Raw genomic sequence first — 23807 nt, forward strand, 5'->3', positions numbered from 1 at the left:
AGAGGACATTTTTGGATATACTCTCTCAAAAGAGAGTTCAAATGCTCTCCTCAAGTTCATTGAGATGCATACAAGAAAAGAGATGGTAACACTTTCAATGTAGTGAGGTTGCCAATACACAAATTGGCCAATCTAAAGGTGAGTAAATTCTGTCTACAAATGGGATATTAGTTTACAAACTCTGCAATTCGCTTGTCTTACATGGCTCGTTGGTCTAGGGGTATGATTCTCGCTTAGGGTGCGAGAGGTCCCGGGTTCAAATCCCGGACGAGCCCTTGACTGCGACATCTATTCCACAGATCTATTCTTAGGAAAACTTTCACCTATGAAAGTCGATAAGTATGAAAACAGCCTTACCATAGCAAGCTTTATGAGGAATTGTGGGTTTGAACACCACAAACTTTGACAGAGTAATTGCATTTTTTCCTTGTGCAAACACAGGAAACTTTAGTTAGTACACGACACAAGATGCCAAGTATTGATGTTTTGCCGATTTGGAAAACCCGACTTTCAAAAGTCAAGAGCTGACTGTAACATATTTTGCCTTCACTAGCCTTGGTCTAGGGGAATGATTGTCGCTTAGGGTGTGAGAGGTCTCCGGACGAGCCCTGAATGCTAAATTCAATGTCTATGAGAAGAGAGGATGTAACGCTTTCCACGTGTAACCACAAGACCAGATGCAAGTTTTGCTGTGAAAGTTGTTACTAGACGAGACAAGATTCCACTCACTCGTGTTTTTCTCATCTGGAAACCACAACCTTTCTCTGTCAATGGAGTATGTCCTCACATTAATGTTTTTGTCGGAAATTTACACAACATGAATTTCTCAGTTTGAGAATGACTGAAGTTCTTGTTCTTCATTTGGATAGTAGGGCTGAACTCAATACAAACCCAGCAGACGCGAGGCTCGTTGGTCTAGGGGTATGATTCTCGCTTTGGGTGCGAGAGGTCCCGGTTTCAAATCCCGGACGAGCCCTTGACTGCTACATCTATTCTCAGACCCTTTTTAGGAAGACTTTCACCTACGAAAGTCGACAAGTATAAAAACAGCCTTACTATACCAAGCTTTATGAGGAATTGTGGGTTTGAGCACCACGAAATTTGACAGAGTAATTGCATGTTTTCCATTCCAAGCATGGATGTGTTGCCGATCTGATACCTATGACTTTTAAAGGTCAATGCAGTATACTAAAATGCCATTGTAGAATACACTGAGGTGCAAGAATTTAGCGAGAAGGTGTCACTTTCAATGAAGCAAACTATTTGCAGCAAAAGTGCTGACTGTATCATATTTTGCCTTCACTAGCTTCTTGCCATTGGCTTCTGTAGAAAAGACAGGAGGCAGAGCTGGAGGTAGCAGAGCTTAAGATGTTGAGGTTCTCATTGGGAGTGACGAGGATGGATAGGATCAGGCATGAGTACATCAGAGGGACAGCTTATGTTAGATGTTTTGGAGATAAAGTCAGAGAGGCTAGATTGAAGTGGTTTGGACTTATTCAGAGGAGAGATGGTGAAAACAGTATATCGGATAAAGGATGCTGAGGTTGGAGCTGCCAGGCAAGAGGTCTAGAGGAAGACCAAAGAGGAGATTTTTGGATATACTCTCTCAAAAGAGAGTTCAAATGCTCTCCTCAAGTTCATTGAGATGCATACAAGAAAAGAGATGGTAACACTTTCAATGTAGTGAGGTTGCCAATACACAAATTGCGAGAGGTCCCGGGTTCAAATCCCGGACGAGCCCTTGACTGCGACATCTATTCCACAGATCTATTCTTAGGAAAACTTTCACCTATGAAAGTCGATAAGTATGAAAACAGCCTTACCATAGCAAGCTTTATGAGGAATTGTGGGTTTGAACACCACAAACTTTGACAGAGTAATTGCATTTTTTCCTTGTGCAAACACAGGAAACTTTAGTTAGTACACGACACAAGATGCCAAGTATTGATGTTTTGCCGATTTGGAAAACCCGACTTTCATAAGTCAAGAGCTGACTGTAACATATTTTGCCTTCACTAGCCTTGGTCTAGGGGAATGATTGTCGCTTAGGGTGTGAGAGGTCTCCGGACGAGCCCTGAATGCTAAATTCAATGTCTATGAGAAGAGAGGATGTAACGCTTTCCACGTGTAACCACAAGACCAGATGCAAGTTTTGCTGTAAAAGTTGTTACTAGACGAGACAAGATTCCACTCACTCGTGTTTTGCTCATCTGGAAACCACAACCTTTCTCTGTCAATGGAGTATGTCCTCACATTAATGTTTTTGTCGGAAATTTACACAACATGAATTTCTCAGTTTGAGAATGACTGAAGTTCTTGTTCTTCATTTGGATAGTAGGGCTGAACTCAATACAAACCCAGCAGACGCGAGGCTCGTTGGTCTAGGGGTATGATTCTCGCTTTGGGTGCGAGAGGTCCCGGTTTCAAATCCCGGACGAGCCCTTGACTGCTACATCTATTCTCAGACCCTTTTTAGGAAGACTTTCACCTACGAAAGTCGACAAGTATAAAAACAGCCTTACTATACCAAGCTTTATGAGGAATTGTGGGTTTGAGCACCACGAAATTTGACAGAGTAATTGCATGTTTTCCATTCCAAGCATGGATGTGTTGCCGATCTGATACCTATGACTTTTAAAGGTCAATGCAGTATACTAAAATGCCATTGTAGAATACACTGAGGTGCAAAAATTTAGCGAGAAGGTGTCACTTTCAATGAAGCAAACTATTTGCAGCAAAAGTGCTGACTGTATCATATTTTGCCTTCACTAGCTTCTTGCCATTGGCTTCTGTAGAAAAGACAGGAGGCAGAGCTGGAGGTAGCAGAGCTTAAGATGTTGAGGTTCTCATTGGGAGTGACGAGGATGGATAGGATCAGGCATGAGTACATCAGAGGGACAGCTTATGTTAGATGTTTTGGAGATAAAGTCAGAGAGGCTAGATTGAAGTGGTTTGGACTTATTCAGAGGAGAGATGGTGAAAACAGTATATCGGATAAAGGATGCTGAGGTTGGAGCTGCCAGGCAAGAGGTCTAGAGGAAGACCAAAGAGGAGATTTTTGGATATACTCTCTCAAAAGAGAGTTCAAATGCTCTCCTCAAGTTCATTGAGATGCATACAAGAAAAGAGATGGTAACACTTTCAATGTAGTGAGGTTGCAAATACACAAATTGCGAGAGGTCCCGGGTTCAAATCCCGGACGAGCCCTTGACTGCGACATCTATTCCACAGACCCTTTTTAGGAAGACTTTCACCTACGAAAGTCGACAAGTATAAAAACAGCCTTACTATACCTAGCTCTATGAGGAATTGTGGGTTTGAGCACCACAAAATTTGACAGAGTAATTGCATTTTTTCCATTCCAAGCATGGATGTGTTGCCAATCTGATACCTATGACTTTTAAAGGTCAATGCAGTATACTAAAATGCCATTGTAGAATACACTGAGGTGCAAACATTTAGCGAGAAGGTGTCACTTTCAATGAAGCAAACTATTTGCAGCAAAAGTGCTGACTGTATCATATTTTGCCTTCACTAGCTTCTTTCCATTGGCTTCTCAACAAATCTAGAACAGAATGTAAAACCCTGCTTCTTACATTTAAAGCTCTAAACGGTCAAGCTCCATCATATCTAAAAGACCTCATGGTACCATATCATCCCAATAGGCCACTTCAGTCTCAGAATGCAAGCCTACTGTTGGTCGAAGAAGGAGAGGAGGAAAGTTTGTTTGTAGGCAGAGAGAGAAGAGGAAAGCTAAGAACGTAGGACTGACAGTAGACGTGACGTGAAGAGGCGAGTGCAAGCAGGTTGGAACGGGTGGAGAAAAGGGTCGGGTGTGTTTTGCGATAAAAGATTATTAGCGAGAATGAAAGCAAAGGTGTTCAAGAAGGTGGTGAGACCAGCGATGTTTTTCGGCTTAGAGACAGTGGCACTGTAGAAAAGACAGGAGGCAGAGCTGGAGGTAGCAGAGCTTAAGATGTTGAGGTTCTCATTGGGAGTGACGAGGATGGATGGGATCAGGCATGAGTAAATCACAGGGACAGCTCATGTTAGATGTTTTGGAGATAAAGTCAGAGAGGCCAGATTGAGGTGGTTTGGACATGTTCAGAACAGAGACTGTCAATATGTCGGTAGAAGGATGCTGAGGTTGGAGCTGCCAGGCAAGAGGTCTAGAGGAAGAACAAAGAGGAGCTTTTTGGACATACTCTCTCAAAAGAGAGTTCAAATGCTCTCCTCAAGTTCATTGAGATGCATAAAAGAAAAGAGATGGTAACACTTTCAATGTAGTGAGGTTGCCAATACACAAATTGGCCAATCTAAAGGTGAGTAAATTCTGTCTACAAATGGGATATTAGTTTACAAACTCTGCAATTCGCTTGTCTTTATGTGGCTCGTTGGTCTAGGGGTATGATTCTCGCTTCGGGTGCGAGAGGTCCCGGGTTCAAATCCCGGACGAGCCCTTGACTGCGACATCTATTCCACAGATCTGTTCTCAGGAAAACATTCACCTATGAAAGTTGACAAGTATGAAAACAGCCTTACAATACCAAGCTTTACGAGGAATTGTGGGTTTGAGCACCACGAAATTTGACAGAGTAATTGCATGTTTTCCATTCCAAGCATGGATGTGTTGCCGATCTGATACCTATTACTTTTAAAGGTCAATGCAGTATACTAAAATGCCATTGTAGAATACACTGAGGTGCAAACATTTAGCGAGAAGGTGTCACTTTCAATGAAGCAAACTATTTGCAGCTAAAGTGCGGACTGTATCATATTTTGCCTTCACTAGCTTCTTTCCATTGGCTTCTCAACAAATCTAGAACAGAATGTAAAACCCTGCTTCTTACATATAAAGCTCTAAAGGGTCAAGCTCCATCATATCTAAAAGACCTCATGGTACCATATCATCCCAATAGGCCACTTCAGTCTCAGAATGCAAGCCTACTGTTGGTCGAAGAAGGAGAGGAGGAAGGTTTGTTTGTAGACAGAGAGAGAAGAGGTAAGCTAAGAACGTAGGACTGACAGTAGACGTGACGTGAAGAGGCGAGTGCAAGCAGGTTGGAACGGGTGGAGACAAGTGTCAGGTGTGTTTTGCGATAAAAGAGTATCAGCGAGAATGAAAGCAAAGGTGTTCAAGACAGTGGTGAGACCAGCGATGTTTTTCGGCTTAGAGACAGTGGCACTGTAGAAAAGACAGGAGGCAGAGCTGGAGGTAGCATAGCTTAAGATGTTGAGGTTCTCATTGGGAGTGACGAGGATGGATAGGATCAGGCATGAGTACATCAAAGGGACAGCTCATGTTAGATGTTTTGGAGATAAAGTCAGAGAGGCCAGATTGAGGTGGTTTGGACATGTTCAGAGGAGAGACTGTCAATATGTCGGTAGAAGGATGCTGAGGTTGGAGGTGCGAGGCAAGAGGTCTAGAGGAAGAACAAAGAGGAGTTTTTTGGACATACTCTCTCAAAAGAGAGTTCAAATGCTCTCCTCAAGTTCATTGAGATGCATACAAGAAAAGAGATGGTAACACTTTCAATGTAGTGAAGTTGCCAATACACAAATTGGCCAATCTAAAGGTGAGTAAATTCTGTCTACAAATGGGATATTAGTTTACAAACTCTGCAATTCCCTCCTCTTTATATGGCTCGTTGGTCTAGGGGTATGATTCTCGCTTCGGGTGCGAGAGGTCCCGGGTTCAAATCCCGGACGAGCCCTTGACTGCGACATTTATTCCACAGACCCTTTTCAGGAAAACTTTCACCTATGAAAGTCGACAAGTATGAAAACAGCCTTACCATAGCAAGCTTTATGAGGAATTGTGGGTTTGAGCACCACAAACTTTGTCAGAGTAATTACATTTTTTCCTTGTGCAAACACAGGAAACTTTAGTTAGTACACGACACAAGATGCCAAGTAATGATGTTATTAATGATGTTATTGATGTTTTGCCGATTTGGAAAACCCGACTTTCAAAAGTCAAGAGCTGACTGTATCATATTTTGCCTTCACTAGCCTTGGTCTAGGGGAATGATTTTCGCTTAGGGTGTGAGAGGTCTCCGGACGAGCCCTGAATGCTAAATTCAATGTCTATGAGAAGAGAGGATGTAACGCTTTCCACGTGTAACCACAAGACCAGATGCAAGTTTTGCTGTGAAAGTTGTTACTAGACGAGACAAGATTCCACTCACTCGTGTTTTGCTGAACCGGCTGAACTCAATACAAAACCACCGGACACGAGGCTCGTTGGTCTAGGGGTATGATTCTCGCTTTGGGTGCGAGAGGTCCCGGGTTCACATCCCGGACGAGCTCTTGACTGCGACATCTTTTCCACAGATCTATTCTTAGGAAAACTTTCACCTATGAAAGTCGACAAGTATGAAAACAGCCTTACCATAGCAAGCTTTATGAGGAATTGTGGGTTTGAGAACCACAAAATTTGACAGAGTAATTGCATTTTTTCCATTCCAAGCATGGATGTGTTGCCGATCTGATACCTATGACTTTTAAAGGTCAATGCAGTATACTAAAATGCCATTGTAGAATACACTGAGGTGCAAACATTTAGCGAGAAGGTGTCACTTTCAATGAAGCAAACTATTTGCAGCAAAAGTGCGGACTGTATCATATTTTGCCTTCACTAGCTTCTTTCCATTGGCTTCTCAACAAATCTCGAACAGAATGTAAAACCCTGCTTCTTACATATAAAGCTCTAAAGGGTCAAGCTCCATCATATCTAAAAGACCTCATGGTACCATATCATCCCAATAGGCCACTTCAGTCTCAGAATGCAAGCCTACTGTTGGTCGAAGAAGGAGAGGAGGAAGGTTTGTTTGTAGACAGAGAGAGAAGAGGAAAGCTAAGAACGCAGGACTGACAGTAGACGTGACGTGAAGAGGCGAGTGCAAGCAGGTTGGAACGGGTGGAGAAAAGTGTCAGGTGTGTTTTGCGATAAAAGAGTATCAGCGAGAATGAAAGCAAAGGTGTTCAAGACGGTGGTGAGACCAGCGATGTTTTTCGGCTTAGAGACAGTGGCACTGTAGAAAAGACAGGAGGCAGAGCTGGACGTAGCATAGCTTAAGATGTTGAGGTTCTCATTGGGAGTGACGAGGATGGATAGGATCAGGCATGAGTACATCAGAGGGACAGCTCATGTTAGATGTTTTGGAGATAAAGTCAGAGAGGCTAGATTGAGGTGGTTTGGACATGTTCAGAGGAGAGACTGTCAATATGTCGGTAGAAGGATGCTGAGGTTGGAGCTGCCAGGCAAGAGGTCTAGAGGAAGACCAAAGAGGAGCTTTTTGGACATACTCTCTCAAAAGAGAGTTCAAATGCTCTCCTCAAGTTCATTGAGATGCATACAAGAAAAGAGATGGTAACACTTTCAATGTAGTGAGGTTGCCAATACACAAATTGGCCAATCTAAAGGTGAGTAAATTCTGTAAATTCATATTTTGCCTTCACTAGCCTTGGTCTAGGGGAATGATTCTCGCTTAGGGTGTGAGAAGTCTCCGGACGAGCCCTGAATGCTAAATTCAATGTCTATGAGAAGAGAAGATGTAACGCTTTCCACGTGTAACCACAAGACCAGATGCAAGTGTTGCTGTGAAAGTTGTTACTAGAACGAGACAAGATTCCACTCACTCGTGTTTTGCTGATCTGGAAACCACAACCTTTCTCTGTCAATGGAGTATGTCCTCACATTAATGTTTTTGTCGGAAATTTACACAACATGAATTTCTCAGTTTGAGAATGACTGAAGTTCTTGTTCTTCATTTGGATAGTAGGGCAGAACTCATTAAAAGCCCACTGGACGCGAGGCTCGTTGGTCTAGGGGTAGGATTCTCGCTTTGGGTGCGAGAGGTCCCGGGTTCAAATCCCAGACGAGCCCTTGACTGCGACATCTATTCCACAGACCTTTTTTTAGGAAGACTTTCACCTACGAAAGTCGACAAGTATAAAAACAGCCTTACTATACCAAGCTTTATGAGGAATTGTGGGTTTGAGCAACACAAAATTTGACAGAGTAATTGCATGTTTTCCATTCAAAGCATGGATGTGTTGCCGATCTGATACCTATGACTTTTAAAGGTCAATGCAGTATACTAAAATGCCATTGTAGAATACACTGAGGTGCAAACATTTAGCGAGAAGGTGTCACTTTCAATGAATGGACATGTTAAGAGGAGAGACTGTCAATATGTCGGTAGAAGGATGCTGAGGTTGGAGCTGCGAGGCAAGAGGTCTAGAGGAAGAACAAAGAGGAGATTTTTGGATATACTCTCTCAAAAGAGAGTTCAAATGCTCTCCTCAAGTTCATTGAGATGCATACAAGAAAAGAGATGGTAACACTTTCAATGTAGTGAGGTTGCCAATACACAAATTGGCCAATCTAAAGGTGAGTAAATTCTGTCTACAAATGGGATATTAGTTTACAAACTCTGCAATTCGTTTGTCTTTATATGGCTCGTTGGTCTAGGGGTATGATTCTCGCTTAGGGTGCGAGAGGTCCCGGGTTCAAATCCCGGACGAGCCCTTGACTGCGACATCTATTCCACTGATCCTTTTCAGGAAAACATTCTCCTATGAAAGTTGACAAGTATAAAAACAGGATTACCATACCAAGCTTTATGAGGAATTGTGGGTTTGAGCACCAAAAACTTTGACAGAGTAATTGCATTTTTTCCTTGTGCAAACACAGGAAACTTTAGTTAGTACACGACACAAGATGCCAAGTATTGATATTTGCCGATTTGGGAAACCCGACTTTCAAAAGTCAAGAGCTGACTGTATCATAGTTTGCCTTCACTAGCCTTGGTCTAGGGGAATGATTCTCGCTTAGGGTGTGAGAGGTCTCCGGACGAGCCCTGAATGCTAAATTCAATGTCTATGAGAAGAGAGGATGTAACGCTTTCCACGTGTAACCACAAGACCAGATCCAAGTTTTGCTGTGAAAGTTGTTACTAGACGAGACAAGATTCCACTCACTCGTGTTTTGCTGATCTGGAAACCACAACCTTTCTCTGTCAATGGAGTATGTCCTCACATTAATGTTTTTGTCGGAAATTTACACAACATGAATTTCTCAGTTTGAGAATGACTGAAGTTCTTGTTCTTCATTTGGATAGTACGGCTGAACTCAATACAAAACCACCGGGCACGAGGCTCGTTGGTCTAGGGATATGATTCTCGCTTTGGGTGCGAGAGGTCCAGGGATCAAATCCCGGACGAGCCCTTGACTGCAACATCTATTCCACAGACCCTTTTTAGGAAGACTTTCACCTACGAAAGTCAACAAGTATAAAACCAGCCTTACTATAACAAGCTTTATGAGGAAATGTGGGTTTGAGCACCACGAAATTTGACAGAGTAATTGCATTTTTTCCATTCCAAGCATGGATGTGTTGCCGATCTGATACCTATGACTTTTAAAGGTCAATGCAGTATACTAAAATGCCATTGTAGAATACACTGAGGTGCAAACATTTAGCGAGAAGGTGTCACTTTCAATGAAGCAAACTATTTTCAGCAAAAGTGCTGACTGTATCATATTTTGCCTTCACTAGCTTCTTTCCAATGGCTTCTCAACAAATCTAGAACAGAATGTAAAACCCTGCTTCTTACATATAAAGCTCTAAAGGGTCAAGCTCCATCATATCTAAAAGACCTCATGGTACCATATCATCCCAGTAGGCCACTTCAGTCTCAGAATGCAAGCCTACTGTTGGTCGAAGAAGGAGAGGAGGAAGGTTTGTTTGTAGGCAGAAAGAGAAAAGGAAAGCTAAGAACGTAGGACTGAATGTAGACGTGACGTGAAGAGGCGAGTGCAAGCAGGTTGGAACGGGTGGAGAAAAGTGTCAGGTGTGTTTTGCGATAAAAGAGTATCAGCGAGAATGAAAGCAAAGGTGTTCAAGACGGTGGTGAGACCAGCGATGTTTTTCGGCTTAGAGACAGTAACACTGTTGAAAAGACAGGAGGCAGAGCTGGAGGTAGCAGAGCTTAAGATGTTGAGGTTCTCATTGGGAGTGACGAGGATGGATAGGATCAGGCATGAGTACATCAGAGGGACAGCTCATGTTAGATGTTTTGGAGATAAAGTCAGAGAGGCCAGATTGAGGTGGTTTGGACATGTTCAGAGGAGAGACTGTCAATATGTCGGTAGAAGGATGCTGAGGTTGGAGCTGCCAGGCAAGAGGTCTAGAGGAAGACCAAAGAGGAGATTTTTGGATATACTCTCTCAAAAGAGAGTTCAAATACTCTCCTCATGTTCATTGAGATGCATACAAGAAAAGAGATGGTAACACTTTCAATGTAGTGAGGTTGCCAAAACACAAATTGGCCAATCTAAAGGTGAGTAAATTCTGTAAATTCATATTTTGCCTTCACTAGCCTTGGTCTAGGGGAATGATTCTCGCTTAGGGTGTGAGAAGTCTCCGGACGAGCCCTGAATGCTAAATTCAATGTCTATGAGAAGAGAAGATGTAACGCTTTCCACGTGTAACCACAAGACCAGATGCAAGTGTTGCTGTGAAAGTTGTTACTAGAACGAGACAAGATTCCACTCACTCGTGTTTTGCTGATCTGGAAACCACAACCTTTCTCTGTCAATGGAGTATGTCCTCACATTAATGTTTTTGTCGGAAATTTACAAAACGTGAATTTCTCAGTTTGAGAATGACTGAAGTTCTTGTTCTTCATTGGGATAGTAGGGCTGAACTCATTACAAGCCCACTGGACGCGAGGCTCGTTGGTCTAGGGGTATGATTCTCGCTTTGGGTGCTAGAGGTCCCGGGTTCATATCCCGGACGAGCCCTTGACTGCGACATCTATTCCACAGACCTTTTTTAGGAAGACTTTCACCTACGAAAGTCGACAAGTATAAAAACAGCTTTACTATACCAAGCTTTATGAGGAATTGTGGGTTTGAGCACCACGAAATTTGACAGAGTAATTGCATGTTTTCCATTCCAAGCATGGATGTGTTGCCGATCTGATACCTATGACTTTTAAAGGTCAATGCAGTATACTAAAATGCCATTATAGAATACACTGAGGTGCAAACATTTAGCGAGAAGGTGTCACTTTCAATGAAGCAAACTATTTGCAGCAAAAGTACGGACTGTATCATATTTTGCCTTCACTAGCTTCTTTGCATTGGTTTCTCAACAAATCTAGAACAGAATGCAAAACCCTGCTTCTTACATATAAAGCTCTAAAGGGTCAAGCTCCATCATATCTAAAAGACCTCATGGTTCCATATCATCCCAATAGGCCACTTCAGTCTCAGAATGCAAGCCTACTGTTGGTCGAAGAAGGAGAAGAGGAAGGTTTGTTTGTAGGCAGAGAGAGAAGAGGAAAGCTAAGAACGTAGGACTGACAGTAGACGTGACGTGAAGAGGCGAGTGCAAGCAGGTTGGAACGGGTGGAGAAAAGTGTCAGGTGTGTTTTGCGATAAGAGAGTATCAGCGAGAATGAAAGCAAAGGTGTTCAAGACGGTGGTGAGACCAGCGATGTTTTTCGGCTTAGAGACAGTGGCACTGTAGAAAAGACAGGAGGCAGAGCTGGAGGTAGCAGAGCTTAAGATGTTGAGGTTCTCATTGGGAGTGACGAGGATGGATAGGATCAGGCATGAGTACATCAGAGGGACAGCTCATGTTAAATGTTTTGGAGATAAAGTCAGAGAGGCCAGATTGAGGTGGTTTGGACATGTTAAGAGGAGAGACTGTCAATATGTCGGTAGAAGGATGCTGAGGTTGGAGCTGCGAGGCAAGAGGTCTAGAGGAAGAACAAAGAGGAGATTTTTGGATATACTCTCTCAAAAGAGAGTTCAAATGCTCTCCTCAAGTTCATTGAGATGCATACAAGAAAAGAGATGGTAACACTTTCAATGTAGTGAGGTTGCCAATACACAAATTGGCCAATCTAAAGGTGAGTAAATTCTGTCTACAAATGGGATATTAGTTTACAAACTCTGCAATTCGTTTGTCTTTATATGGCTCGTTGGTCTAGGGGTATGATTCTCGCTTAGGGTGCGAGAGGTCCCGGGTTCAAATCCAGGACGAGCCCTTGACTGCGACATCTATTCCACTGATCCTTTTCAGGAAAACATTCTCCTATGAAAGTTGACAAGTATGAAAACAGGCTTACCATACCAAGCTTTATGAGGAATTGTGGGTTTGAGCACCACAAAATTTGACAGAGTAAGTAAGTAAGGTCAATGCAGTATACTAAAATGCCATTGTAGAATACACTGAGGTGCAAACATTTAGCGAGAAGGTGTCACTTTCAATGAAGCAAACTATTTGCAGCAAAAGTGCGGACTGTATCATATTTTGCCTTCACTAGCTTCTTTCCATTGGCTTCTCAACAAATCTCGAACAGAATGTAAAACCCTGCTTCTTACATATAAAGCTCTAAAGGGTCAAGCTCCATCATATCTAAAAGACCTCATGGTACCATATCATCCCAATAGGCCACTTCAGTCTCAGAATGCAAGCCTACTGTTGGTCGAAGAAGGAGAGGAGGAAGGTTTGTTTGTTGACAGAGAGAGAAGAGGAAAGCTAAGAACGTAGGACTGACAGTAGACGTGACTAGGGGTATGATTCTCGCTTTGGGTGCGAGAGGTCCCGGGTTCAAATCCCGGACGAGCCCTTGACTGCGACATCTATTCCACAGACCTTGTTTAGGAAGACTTTCACCTACGAAAGTCGACAAGTATAAAAACAGCCTTACTATACCAAGCTTTATGAGGAATTGTGGGTTTGAGCACCAGAAGGAAGGATGCTGAGGTTGGAGCTGCCAGGCAAGAGGTCTAGAGGAAGAACAAAGAGGAGATTTTTGGATATACTCTCTCAAAAGAGAGTTCAAATGCCCTCCTCAAGTTCATTGAGATGCATACAAGAAAAGAGATGGTAACACTTTCAATGTAGTGAGGTTGCCAAAACACAAATTGGCCAATCTAAAGGTGAGTAAATCCTGTCTACAAATGGGATATTAGTTTACAACCTCTGCAATTCGCTTGTCTTTAATGGCTCGTTGGTCTAGGGGTATGATTCTCGCTTTGGGTGCGAGAGGTCCCGGGTTCAAATCCCGGACGAGCCCTTGACTGCGACATCTATTCCACAGATCTGTTCTCAGGAAAACTTTCACCTATGAAAGTCGACAAGTATGAAAACAGCCTTACCATAGCAAGCTTTATGAGGAATTGTGGGTTTGAGCACCACAAAATTTGACTAAGTAAGTAAGGTCAATGCAGTATACTAAAATGCCATTGTAGAATACACTGAGGTGCAAACATTTAGCGAGAAGGTGTCACTTTCAATGAAGCAAACTATTTGCAGCAAAAGTGCGGACTGTATCATATTTTGCCTTCACTAGCTTCTTGCCATTGGCTTCTCAACAAATCTAGAACAGAATGCAAAACCCTGCTTCTTACATATAAAGCTCTAAAGGGTCAAGCTCCATCATATCTAAAAGACCTCATGGTACCATATCATCCCAATAAGCCACTTCAGTCTCAGAATGCAAGCCTACTGTTGGTCGAAGAAGGAGAAGAGGAAGGTTTGTTTGTAGGCAGAGAGAGAAGAGGAAAGCTAAGAACGTAGGACTGACAGTAGACGTGACGTGAAGAGGCGAGTGCAAGCAGGTTGGAACGGGTGGAGAAAAGTGTCAGGTGTGTTTTGCGATAAAAGAGTATCAGCGAGAATGACAGAAAAGGTGTTCAAGAAGGTGGTGAGACCAGCGATGTTTTTCGGTTTAGAGACAGTGGCACTGTAGAAAAGACAGGAGGCAGAGCTGGAGGTAGCAGAGCTTAAGATGTTGAGGTTCTCATTGGGAGTGACGAGGATGGATGGGATCAGGCATGAGTACATCAGAGGGACAGCTCATGTTAGATGTTTTGGAGATAAAGTCAGAGAGGCCAGATTGAGGTGGTTTGGACATGTTCAGAGGAGAGACTGTCAATATGTCGGTAGAAGGATGCTGAGGTTGGAGCTGCCAGGCAAGAGGTCTAGAGGAAGACCAAAGAGGAGATTTTTGGATATACTCTCTCAAAAGAGAGTTCAAATGCTCTCCTCAAGTTCATTGAGATGCATACAAGAAAAGAGATGGTAACACTTTCAATGTAGTGAGGTTGCCAAAACACAAATTGGCCAATCTAAAGGTGAGTAAATTCTGTAAATTCATATTTTGCCTTCACTAGCCTTGGTCTAGGGGAATGATTCTCGCTTAGGGTGTGAGAAGTCTCCGGACGAACCCTGAATGCTAAATTCAATGTCTATGAGAAGAGAAGATGTAACGCTTTCCACGTGTAACCACAAGACCAGATGCAAGTGTTGCTGTGAAAGTTGTTACTAGAACGAGACAAGATTCCACTCACTCGTGTTTTGCTGATCTGGAAACCACAACCTTTCTCTGTCAATGGAGTATGTCCTCACATTAATGTTTTTGTCGGAAATTTACACAACATGAATTTCTCAGTTTGAGAATGACTGAAGTTCTTGTTCTTCATTTGGATAGTAGGGCTGAACTCATTACAAGCCCACTGGACGCGAGGCTCGTTGGTCTAGGGGTATGATTCTCACTTTGGGTGCGAGAGGTCCAGAGATCAAATCCCGGACGAGCCCTTGACTGCGACATCTATTCCACAGACCCTTTTTAGGAAGACTTTCACCTACGAAAGTCGACAAGTATAAAAACAGCCTTACTATACCAAGCTTTATGAGGAATTGTGGGTTTGAGCACCACGAAATTTCACAGAGTAATTGCATGTTTTCCATTCAAAGCATGGATGTGTTGCCGATCTGATACCTATGACTTTTAAAGGTCAATGCAGTATACTAAAATGCCATTGTAGAATACACTGAGGTGCAAACATTTGGCGAGAAGGTGTCACTTTCAATGAAGCAAACTATTTGCAGCAAAAGTGCTGACTGTATCATATTTTGCCTTCACTAGCTTCTTGCCATTGGTTTCTCAACAAATCTAGAACAGAATGCAAAACCCTGCTTCTTACATATAAAGCTCTAAAGGGTCAAGCTCCATCATATCTAAAAGACCTCATGGTTCCATATCATCCCAATAGGCCACTTCAGTCTCAGAATGCAAGCCTACTGTTGGTCGAAGAAGGAGAAGAGGAAGGTTTGTTTGTAGGCAGAGAGAGAAGAGGAAAGCTAAGAACGTAGGACTGACAGTAGACGTGACGTGAAGAGGCGAGTGCAAGCAGGTTGGAACGGGTGGAGAAAAGTGTCAGGTGTGTTTTGCGATAAAAGAGTATCAGCGAGAATGACAGAAAAGGTGTTCAAGAAGGTGGTGAGACCAGCGATGTTTTTCGGTTTAGAGACAGTGGCACTGTAGAAAAGACAGGAGGCAGAGCTGGAGGTAGCAGAGCTTAAGATGTTGAGGTTCTCATTGGGAGTGACGAGGATGGATGGGATCAGGCATGAGTACATCAGAGGGACAGCTCATGTTAGATGTTTTGGAGATAAAGTCAGAGAGGCCAGATTGAGGTGGTTTGGACATGTTCAGAGGAGAGACTGTCAATATGTCGGTAGAAGGATGCTGAGGTTGGAGCTGCCAGGCAAGAGGTCTAGAGGAAGACCAAAGAGGAGATTTTTGGATATACTCTCTCAAAAGAGAGTTCAAATGCTCTCCTCAAGTTCATTGAGATGCATACAAGAGATGGTAACACTTTAAATGTAGTGAGGTTGCCAAAACACAAATTGGCCAATCTAAAGGTGAGTAAATTCTATAAATTCAAATTTTGCCTTCACTAGCCTTGGTCTAGGGGAATGATTCTCGCTTAGGGTGTGAGAAGTCTCCGGACGAGCCCTGAATGCTAAATTCAATGTCTATGAGAAGAGAAGATGTAACGCTTTCCACGTGTAACCACAAGACCAGATGCAAGTGTTGCTGTGAAAGTTGTTACTAGAACGAGACAAGATTCCACTCACTCGTGTTTTGCTGATCTGGAAACCACAACCTTTCTCTGTCAATGGAGTATGTCCTCACATTAATGTTTTTGTCGGAAATTTACACAACATGAATTTCTCAGTTTGAGAATGACTGAAGTTCTTGTTCTTCATTTGGATAGTAGGGCTGAACTCATTACAAGCCCACTGGACGTGAGGCTCGTTGGTCTAGGGGTATGATTCTCGCTTTGGGTGCGAGAGGTCCCGGGTTCAAATCCCGGACGAGCCCTTGACTGCGACATCTATTCCACAGACCTTTTTAGGAAGACTTTCACCTACGAAAGTCGACAAGTACAAAAACAGCCTTACTATACCAAGCTTTATGAGGAATTGTGGGTTTGAGCACCACAACATTTGACAGAGTAATTGCATTTTTTCCATTCCAAGCATGGATGTGTTGCCGATCTGATACCTATGACTTTTAAAGGTCAATGCAGTATACTAAAATGCCATTGTAGAATACACTGAGGTGCAAACATTTAGCGAGAAGGTGTCACTTTCAATGAAGCAAACTATTTGCAGCAAAAGTGCGGACTGTATCATATTTTGCCTTCACTAGCTTCTTTCCATTGGCTTCTCAACAAATCTAGAACAGAATGTAAAACCCTGCTTCTTACATATAAAGCTCTAAAGGGTCAAGCTCCATCATGTCTAAAAGACCTCATGGTACCATATCATCCCAATAGGCCACTTCAGTCTCAGAATGCAAGCCTACTGTTGGTCGAAGAAGGAGAGGAGGAAGGTTTGTTTGTAGGCAGAGAGAGAAAAGGAAAGCTAAGAACGTAGGACTGAATGTAGACGTGACGTGAAGAGGCGAGTGCAAGCAGGTTGGAACGGGTGGAGAAAAGTGTCAGGTGTGTTTTGCGATAAGAGAGTATCAGCGAGAATGAAAGCAAAGGTGTTCAAGACGGTGGTGAGACCAGCGATGTTTTTCGGCTTAGAGACAGTGGCACTGTAGAAAAGACAGGAGGCAGAGCTGGAGGTAGCAGAGCTTAAGATGTTGAGGTTCTCATTGGGAGTGACGAGGATGGATAGGATCAGGCATGAGTACATCAGAGGGACAGCTCATGTTAGATGTTTTGGAGATAAAGTCAGAGAGGCCAGATTGAGGTGGTTTGGACATGTTAAGAGGAGAGACTGTCAATATGTCGGTAGAAGGATGCTGAGGTTGGAGCTGCCAGGCAAGAGGTCTAGAGGAAGACCAAAGAGGAGATTTTTAGATATACTCTCTCAAAAGAGAGTTCAAATGCTCTCCTCAAGTTCATTGAGATGCATACAAGAAAAGAGATGGTAAGACTTTCAATGTAGTGAGGTTGCCAATACACAAATTGGCCAATCTAAAGGTGAGTAAATTCTGTCTACAAATGGGGTATTAGTTCACAAACTCTGCAATTCGCTTGTCTTTATATGGCTCGTTGGTCTAGGGGTATGATTCTCACTTTGGGTGCGAGAGGTCCCGGGTTCAAATCCCGGACGAGCCCTTGACTGCGATATCTATTCCACAGATCTGTTCTCAGGAAAACTTTCACCTATGAAAGTCGACAAGTATGAAGACAGCCTTACCATAGCAAGCTTTATGAGGAATTGTGGGTTTGAGCACCACAAAATTTGACAGAGTCACTGCCTTTTTTCCATTCCAAGCATGGATGTGGTGCCGATCTGATACCTATGACTTTTAAAGGTCAATGCAGTATACTAAAATGCCATTGTAGAATACACTGAGGTGCAAACATTTAGCGAGAAGGTGTCACTTTCAATGAAGCAAACTATTTGCAGCAAAAGTGCTGACTGTATCATATTTTGCCTTCACTAGCTTCTTGCCATTGGCTTCTCAACAAATCTAGAACAGAATGCAAAACCCTGCTTCTTACATATAAAGCTCTAAAGGGTCAAGCTCCATCATATCTAAAAGACCTCATGGTACCATATCATCCCAATAGGCCACTTCAGTCTCAGAATGCAAGCCTACTGTTGGTCGAAGAAGGAGAAGAGGAAGGTTTGTTTGTAGGCAGAGAGAGAAGAGGAAAGCTAAGAACGTAGGACTGACAGTAGACGTGACGTGAAGAGGCGAGTGCAAGCAGGTTGGAACGGGTGGAGAAAAGTGTCAGGTGTGTTTCGCGATAAAAGAGTATCAGCGAGAATGACAGAAAAGGTGTTCAAGAAGGTGGTGAGACCAGCGATGTTTTTCGGTTTAGAGACAGTGGCACTGTAGAAAAGACAGGAGGCAGAGCTGGAGGTAGCAGAGCTTAAGATGTTGAGGTTCTCATTGGGAGTGACGAGGATGGATGGGATCAGGCATGAGTACATCAGAGGGACAGCTCATGTTAGATGTTTTGGAGATAAAGTCAGAGAGGCCAGATTGAGGTGGTTTGGACATGTTCAGAGGAGAGACTGTCAATATGTCGGTAGAAGGATGCTGAGGTTGGAGCTGCCAGGCAAGAGGTCTAGAGGAAGACCAAAGAGGAGATTTTTGGATATACTCTCTCAAAAGAGAGTTCAAATGCTCTCCTCAAGTTCATTGAGATGCATACAAGAGAAGAGATGGTAACACTTTCAATGTAGTGAGGTTGCCAAAACACAAATTGGCCAATCTAAAGGTGAGTAAATTCTGTAAATTCATATTTTGCCTTCACTAGCCTTGGTCTAGGGGAATGATTCTCGCTTAGGGTGTGAGAAGTCTCCGGACGAGCCCTGAATGCTAAATTCAATGTCCATGAGAAGAGAAGATGTAACGCTTTCCACGTGTAACCACAAGACCAGATGCAAGTTTTGCTGTGAAAGTTGTTACTAGACGAGACAAGATTCCACTCACTCGTGTTTTGCTGATCTGGAAACCACAACCTTTCTCTGTCAATGGAGTATGTCCTCACATTAATGTTTTTGTCGGAAATTTACAAAACATGAATTTCTCAGTTTGAGAATGACTGAAGTTCTTGTTCTTCATTTGGATAGTAGGGCTGAACTCATTACAATCCCACTGGACGCGAGGCTCGTTGGTCTAGGGGTATGATTCTCGCTTTGGGTGCGAGAGGTGCAGGGTTCAAATCCCGGACGAGCCCTTGACTGCGACATCTATTCCACAGTTCTTTTTTAGGAAGACTTTCACCTACGAAAGTCGACAAGTATAAAAACAGCCTTACTATACCAAGCTTTATGAGGAATTGTGGGTTTGAGCACCACAAAATTTGACAGAGTAATTGCATTTTTTCCATTCCAAGCATGGATGTGTTGCCGATCTGATACCTATGACTTTTAAAGGTCAATGCAGTATACTAAAATGCCATTGTAGAATACACTGAGGTGCAAACATTTAGCGAGAAGGTGTCACTTTCAATGAAGCAAACTATTTGCAGCAAAAGTGCGGACTGTATCATATTTTGCCTTCACTAGCTTCTTTCCATTGGCTTCTCAACAAATCTAGAACAGAATGTAAAACCCTGCTTCTTACATATAAAGCTCTAAAGGGTCAAGCTCCATCATATCTAAAAGACCTCATGGTACCATATCATCCCAATAGGCCACTTCAGTCTCAGAATGCAAGCCTACTGTTGGTCGAAGAAGGAGAGGAGGAAGGTTTGTTTGTAGGCAGAGAGAGAAAAGGAAAGCTAAGAACGTAGGACTGAATGTAGACGTGACGTGAAGAGGCGAGTGCAAGCAGGTTGGAACGGGTGGAGAAAAGTGTCAGGTGTGTTTTGCGATAAAAGAGTATCAGCGAGAATGAAAGCAAAGGTGTTCAAGACGGTGGTGAGACCAGCGATGTTTTTCGGCTTAGAGACAGTGGCACTGTAGAAAAGACAGGAGGCAGAGCTGGAGGTAGCAGAGCTTAAGATGTTGAGGTTCTCATTGGGAGTGACGAGGATGGATAGGATCAGGCATGAGTACATCAGAGGGACAGCTCATGTTAGATGTTTTGGAGATAAAGTCAGAGAGGCCAGATTGAGGTGGTTTGGACATGTTAAGAGGAGAGACTGTCAATATGTCGGTAGAAGGATGCTGAGGTTGGAGCTGCGAGGCAAGAGGTCTAGAGGAAGAACAAAGAGGAGATTTTTGGATATACTCTCTCAAAAGAGAGTTCAAATGCTCTCCTCAAGTTCATTGAGATGCATACAAGAAAAGAGATGGTAACACTTTCAATGTAGTGAGGTTGCCAATACACAAATTGGCCAATCTAAAGGTGAGTAAATTCTGTCTACAAATGGGATATTAGTTTACAAACTCTGCAATTCGTTTGTCTTTATATGGCTCGTTGGTCTAGGGGTATGATTCTCGCTTAGGGTGCGAGAGGTCCCGGGTTCAAATCCCGGACGAGCCCTTGACTGCGACATCTATTCCACTGATCCTTTTCAGGAAAACATTCTCCTATGAAAGTTGACAAGTATGAAAACAGGCTTACCATACCAAGCTTTATGAGGAATTGTGGGTTTGAGCACCAAAAACTTTGACAGAGTAATTGCATTTTTTCCTTGTGCAAACACAGGAAACTTTAGTTAGTACACGACACAAGATGCCAAGTATTGATATTTGCCGATTTGGGAAACCCGACTTTCAAAAGTCAAGAGCTGACTGTATCATAGTTTGCCTTCACTAGCCTTGGTCTAGGGGAATGATTCTCGCTTAGGGTGTGAGAGGTCTCCGGACGAGCCCTGAATGCTAAATTCAATGTCTATGAGAAGAGAGGATGTAACGCTTTCCACGTGTAACCACAAGACCAGATCCAAGTTTTGCTGTGAAAGTTGTTACTAGACGAGACAAGATTCCACTCACTCGTGTTTTGCTGATCTGGAAACCACAACCTTTCTCTGTCAATGGAGTATGTCCTCACATTAATGTTTTTGTCGGAAATTTACACAACATGAATTTCTCAGTTTGAGAATGACTGAAGTTCTTGTTCTTCATTTGGATAGTACGGCTGAACTCAATACAAAACCACCGGGCACGAGGCTCGTTGGTCTAGGGATATGATTCTCGCTTTGGGTGCGAGAGGTCCAGGGTTCAAATCCCGGACGAGCCCTTGACTGCAACATCTATTCCACAGACCCTTTTTAGGAAGACTTTCACCTACGAAAGTCAACAAGTATAAAACCAGCCTTACTATAACAAGCTTTATGAGGAAATGTGGGTTTGAGCACCACGAAATTTGACAGAGTAATTGCATTTTTTCCATTCCAAGCATGGATGTGTTGCCGATCTGATACCTATGACTTTTAAAGGTCAATGCAGTATACTAAAATGCCATTGTAGAATACACTGAGGTGCAAACATTTAGCGAGAAGGTGTCACTTTCAATGAAGCAAACTATTTGCAGCAAAAGTGCTGACTGTATCATATTTTGCCTTCACTAGCTTCTTTCCATTGGCTTCTCAACAAATCTAGAACAGAATGTAAAACCCTGCTTCTTACATATAAAGCTCTAAAGGGTCAAGCTCCATCATATCTAAAAGACCTCATGGTACCATATCATCCCAATAGGCCACTTCAGTCTCAGAATGCAAGCCTACTGTTGGTCGAAGAAGGAGAGGAGGAAGGTTTGTTTGTAGGCAGAAAGAGAAAAGGAAAGCTAAGAACGTAGGACTGCATGTAGACGTGACGTGAAGAGGCGAGTGCAAGCAGGTTGGAACGGGTGGAGAAAAGTGTCAGGTGTGTTTTGCGATAAAAGAGTATCAGCGAGAATGAAAGCAAAGGTGTTCAAGACGGTGGTGAGACCAGCGATGTTTTTCGGCTTAGAGACAGTAACACTGTAGAAAAGACAGGAGGCAGAGCTGGAGGTAGCAGAGCTTAAGATGTTGAGGTTCTCATTGGGAGTGACGAGGATGGATAGGATCAGGCATGAGTACATCAGAGGGACAGCTCATGTTAGATGTTTTGGAGATAAAGTCAGAGAGGCCAGATTGAGGTGGTTTGGACATGTTAAGAGGAGAGACTGTCAATATGTCGGTAGAAGGATGCTGAGGTTGGAGCTGCCAGGCAAGAGGTCTAGAGGAAGACCAAAGAGGAGATTTTTAGATATACTCTCTCAAAAGAGAGTTCAAATGCTCTCCTCAAGTTCATTGAGATGCATACAAGAAAAGAGATGGTAACACTTTCAATGTAGTGAGGTTGCCAATACACAAATTGGCCAATCTAAAGGTGAGTAAATTCTGTCTAAAAATGGGTTATTAGTTTACAAACTCTGCAATTCGCTTGTCTTTATATGGCTCGTTGGTCTAGGGGTATGATTCTCGCTTAGGGTGCGAGAGGTCCCAGGTTCAAATCCCGGACGAGCCCTTGACTGCGACATCTATTCCACTGACCCTTTTCAGGAAGACTTTCACCTACGAAAGTCGACAAGTATAAAAACAGCCTTACTATACCAAGCTTTATGAGGAATTGTGGGTTTGAGCACCACAAAATTTGACTAAGTAAGGTCAATGCAGTATACTAAAATGCCATTGTAGAAACACTGAGGTGCAAACATTTAGCGAGAAGGTGTCACTTTCAATGAAGCAAACTATTTGCAGCAAAAGTGCGGACTGTATCATATTTTGCCTTCACTAGCTTCTTTCCATTGGCTTCTCAACAAATCTAGAACAGAATGTAAAACCCTGCTTCTTACATATAAAGCTCTAAAGGGTCAAGCTCCATCATATCTAAAAGACCTCATGGTACCATATCATCCCAATAGGCCACTTCAGTCTCAGAATGCAAGCCTACTGTTGGTCGAAGAAGGAGAAGAGGAAGGTTTGTTTGTAGGCAGAGAGAGAAGAGGAAAGCTAAGAACGTACGACTGACAGTAGACGTGACGTGAAGAGGCGAGTGCAAGCAGGTTGGAACGGGTGGAGACAAGTGTCAGGTTTGTTTTGCCATAAAAGAGTATCAGCGAGAATGAAAGCAAAGGTGTTCAAGACGGTGGTGAGACCAGCGATGTTTTTCGGCTTAGAGACAGTGGCACTGTAGAAAAGACAGGAGGCAGAGCTGGAGGTAGCAGAGCTTAAGATGTTGAGGTTCTCATTGGGAGTGACGAGGATGGATGGGATCAGGCATGAGTACATCAGAGGGACAGCTCATGTTAGATGTTTTGGAGATAAAGTCAGAGAGGCCAGATTGAGGTGGTTTGGACATGTTCAGAGGAGAGACTGTCAATATGTCGGTAGAAGGATGCTGAGGTTGGAGCTGCCAGGCAAGAGGTCTAGAGGAAGACCAAAGAGGAGATTTTTGGATATACTCTCTCAAAAGAGAGTTCAAATACTCTCCTCATGTTCATTGAGATGCATACAAGAAAAGAGATGGTAACACTTTCAATGTAGTGAGGTTGCCAAAACACAAATTGGCCAATCTAAAGGTGAGTAAATTCTGTAAATTCATATTTTGCCTTCACTAGCCTTGGTCTAGGGGAATGATTCTCGCTTAGGGTGTGAGAAGTCTCCGGACGAGCCCTGAATGCTAAATTCAATGTCCATGAGAAGAGAAGATGTAACGCTTTCCACGTGTAACCACAAGACCAGATGCAAGTTTTGCTGTGAAAGTTGTTACTAGACGAGACAAGATTCCACTCACTCGTGTTTTGCTGATCTGGAAACCACAACCTTTCTCTGTCAATGGAGTATGTCCTCACATTAATGTTTTTGTCGGAAATTTACAAAACATGAATTTCTCAGTTTGAGAATGACTGAAGTTCTTGTTCTTCATTTGGATAGTAGGGCTGAACTCATTACAATCCCACTGGACGCGAGGCTCGTTGGTCTAGGGGTATGATTCTCGCTTTGGGTGCGAGAGGTGCAGGGTTCAAATCCCGGACGAGCCCTTGACTGCGACATCTATTCCACAGTTCTTTTTTAGGAAGACTTTCACCTACGAAAGTCGACA

The 23807-nt window shown here is 43.1% G+C and overlaps 16 non-coding genes across 16 annotated transcripts; all 16 read left to right on the forward strand.

Annotated features, from left to right (window-relative positions):
- The first annotated feature begins 203 nt into the window (after positions 1-203).
- On the forward strand, positions 204-275 carry trnap-agg (transfer RNA proline (anticodon AGG)). The gene has a single exon. It is a non-coding gene; the product is annotated as a tRNA-Pro (tRNA).
- Positions 276-904: 629 nt separating this feature from the next.
- Positions 905-976, forward strand: trnap-ugg (transfer RNA proline (anticodon UGG)). Its single transcript has one exon. It is a non-coding gene; the product is annotated as a tRNA-Pro (tRNA).
- A 1394-nt stretch (positions 977-2370) lies between these two features.
- Positions 2371-2442, forward strand: trnap-ugg (transfer RNA proline (anticodon UGG)). The gene has a single exon. It is a non-coding gene; the product is annotated as a tRNA-Pro (tRNA).
- A 1946-nt stretch (positions 2443-4388) lies between these two features.
- Positions 4389-4460, forward strand: trnap-cgg (transfer RNA proline (anticodon CGG)). The gene has a single exon. It is a non-coding gene; the product is annotated as a tRNA-Pro (tRNA).
- Positions 4461-5642: 1182 nt separating this feature from the next.
- On the forward strand, positions 5643-5714 carry trnap-cgg (transfer RNA proline (anticodon CGG)). The gene has a single exon. It is a non-coding gene; the product is annotated as a tRNA-Pro (tRNA).
- Positions 5715-7816: 2102 nt separating this feature from the next.
- trnap-ugg (transfer RNA proline (anticodon UGG)) lies at positions 7817-7888 on the forward strand. The gene has a single exon. It is a non-coding gene; the product is annotated as a tRNA-Pro (tRNA).
- A 573-nt stretch (positions 7889-8461) lies between these two features.
- Positions 8462-8533, forward strand: trnap-agg (transfer RNA proline (anticodon AGG)). Its single transcript has one exon. It is a non-coding gene; the product is annotated as a tRNA-Pro (tRNA).
- A 3458-nt stretch (positions 8534-11991) lies between these two features.
- trnap-agg (transfer RNA proline (anticodon AGG)) lies at positions 11992-12063 on the forward strand. Its single transcript has one exon. It is a non-coding gene; the product is annotated as a tRNA-Pro (tRNA).
- Positions 12064-13026: 963 nt separating this feature from the next.
- trnap-ugg (transfer RNA proline (anticodon UGG)) lies at positions 13027-13098 on the forward strand. Its single transcript has one exon. It is a non-coding gene; the product is annotated as a tRNA-Pro (tRNA).
- A 3024-nt stretch (positions 13099-16122) lies between these two features.
- trnap-ugg (transfer RNA proline (anticodon UGG)) lies at positions 16123-16194 on the forward strand. The gene has a single exon. It is a non-coding gene; the product is annotated as a tRNA-Pro (tRNA).
- Positions 16195-17374: 1180 nt separating this feature from the next.
- trnap-ugg (transfer RNA proline (anticodon UGG)) lies at positions 17375-17446 on the forward strand. The gene has a single exon. It is a non-coding gene; the product is annotated as a tRNA-Pro (tRNA).
- A 1506-nt stretch (positions 17447-18952) lies between these two features.
- Positions 18953-19024, forward strand: trnap-ugg (transfer RNA proline (anticodon UGG)). Its single transcript has one exon. It is a non-coding gene; the product is annotated as a tRNA-Pro (tRNA).
- A 1181-nt stretch (positions 19025-20205) lies between these two features.
- Positions 20206-20277, forward strand: trnap-agg (transfer RNA proline (anticodon AGG)). The gene has a single exon. It is a non-coding gene; the product is annotated as a tRNA-Pro (tRNA).
- Positions 20278-20904: 627 nt separating this feature from the next.
- Positions 20905-20976, forward strand: trnap-ugg (transfer RNA proline (anticodon UGG)). The gene has a single exon. It is a non-coding gene; the product is annotated as a tRNA-Pro (tRNA).
- Positions 20977-22157: 1181 nt separating this feature from the next.
- On the forward strand, positions 22158-22229 carry trnap-agg (transfer RNA proline (anticodon AGG)). The gene has a single exon. It is a non-coding gene; the product is annotated as a tRNA-Pro (tRNA).
- A 1444-nt stretch (positions 22230-23673) lies between these two features.
- On the forward strand, positions 23674-23745 carry trnap-ugg (transfer RNA proline (anticodon UGG)). The gene has a single exon. It is a non-coding gene; the product is annotated as a tRNA-Pro (tRNA).
- The last annotated feature ends 62 nt before the right edge of the window (positions 23746-23807 follow it).

The sequence above is a fragment of the Channa argus genome, chromosome 4, assembly GCF_033026475.1.
Source record: "Channa argus isolate prfri chromosome 4, Channa argus male v1.0, whole genome shotgun sequence".
In the NCBI taxonomy this organism is placed as follows: domain Eukaryota; kingdom Metazoa; phylum Chordata; class Actinopteri; order Anabantiformes; family Channidae; genus Channa; species Channa argus.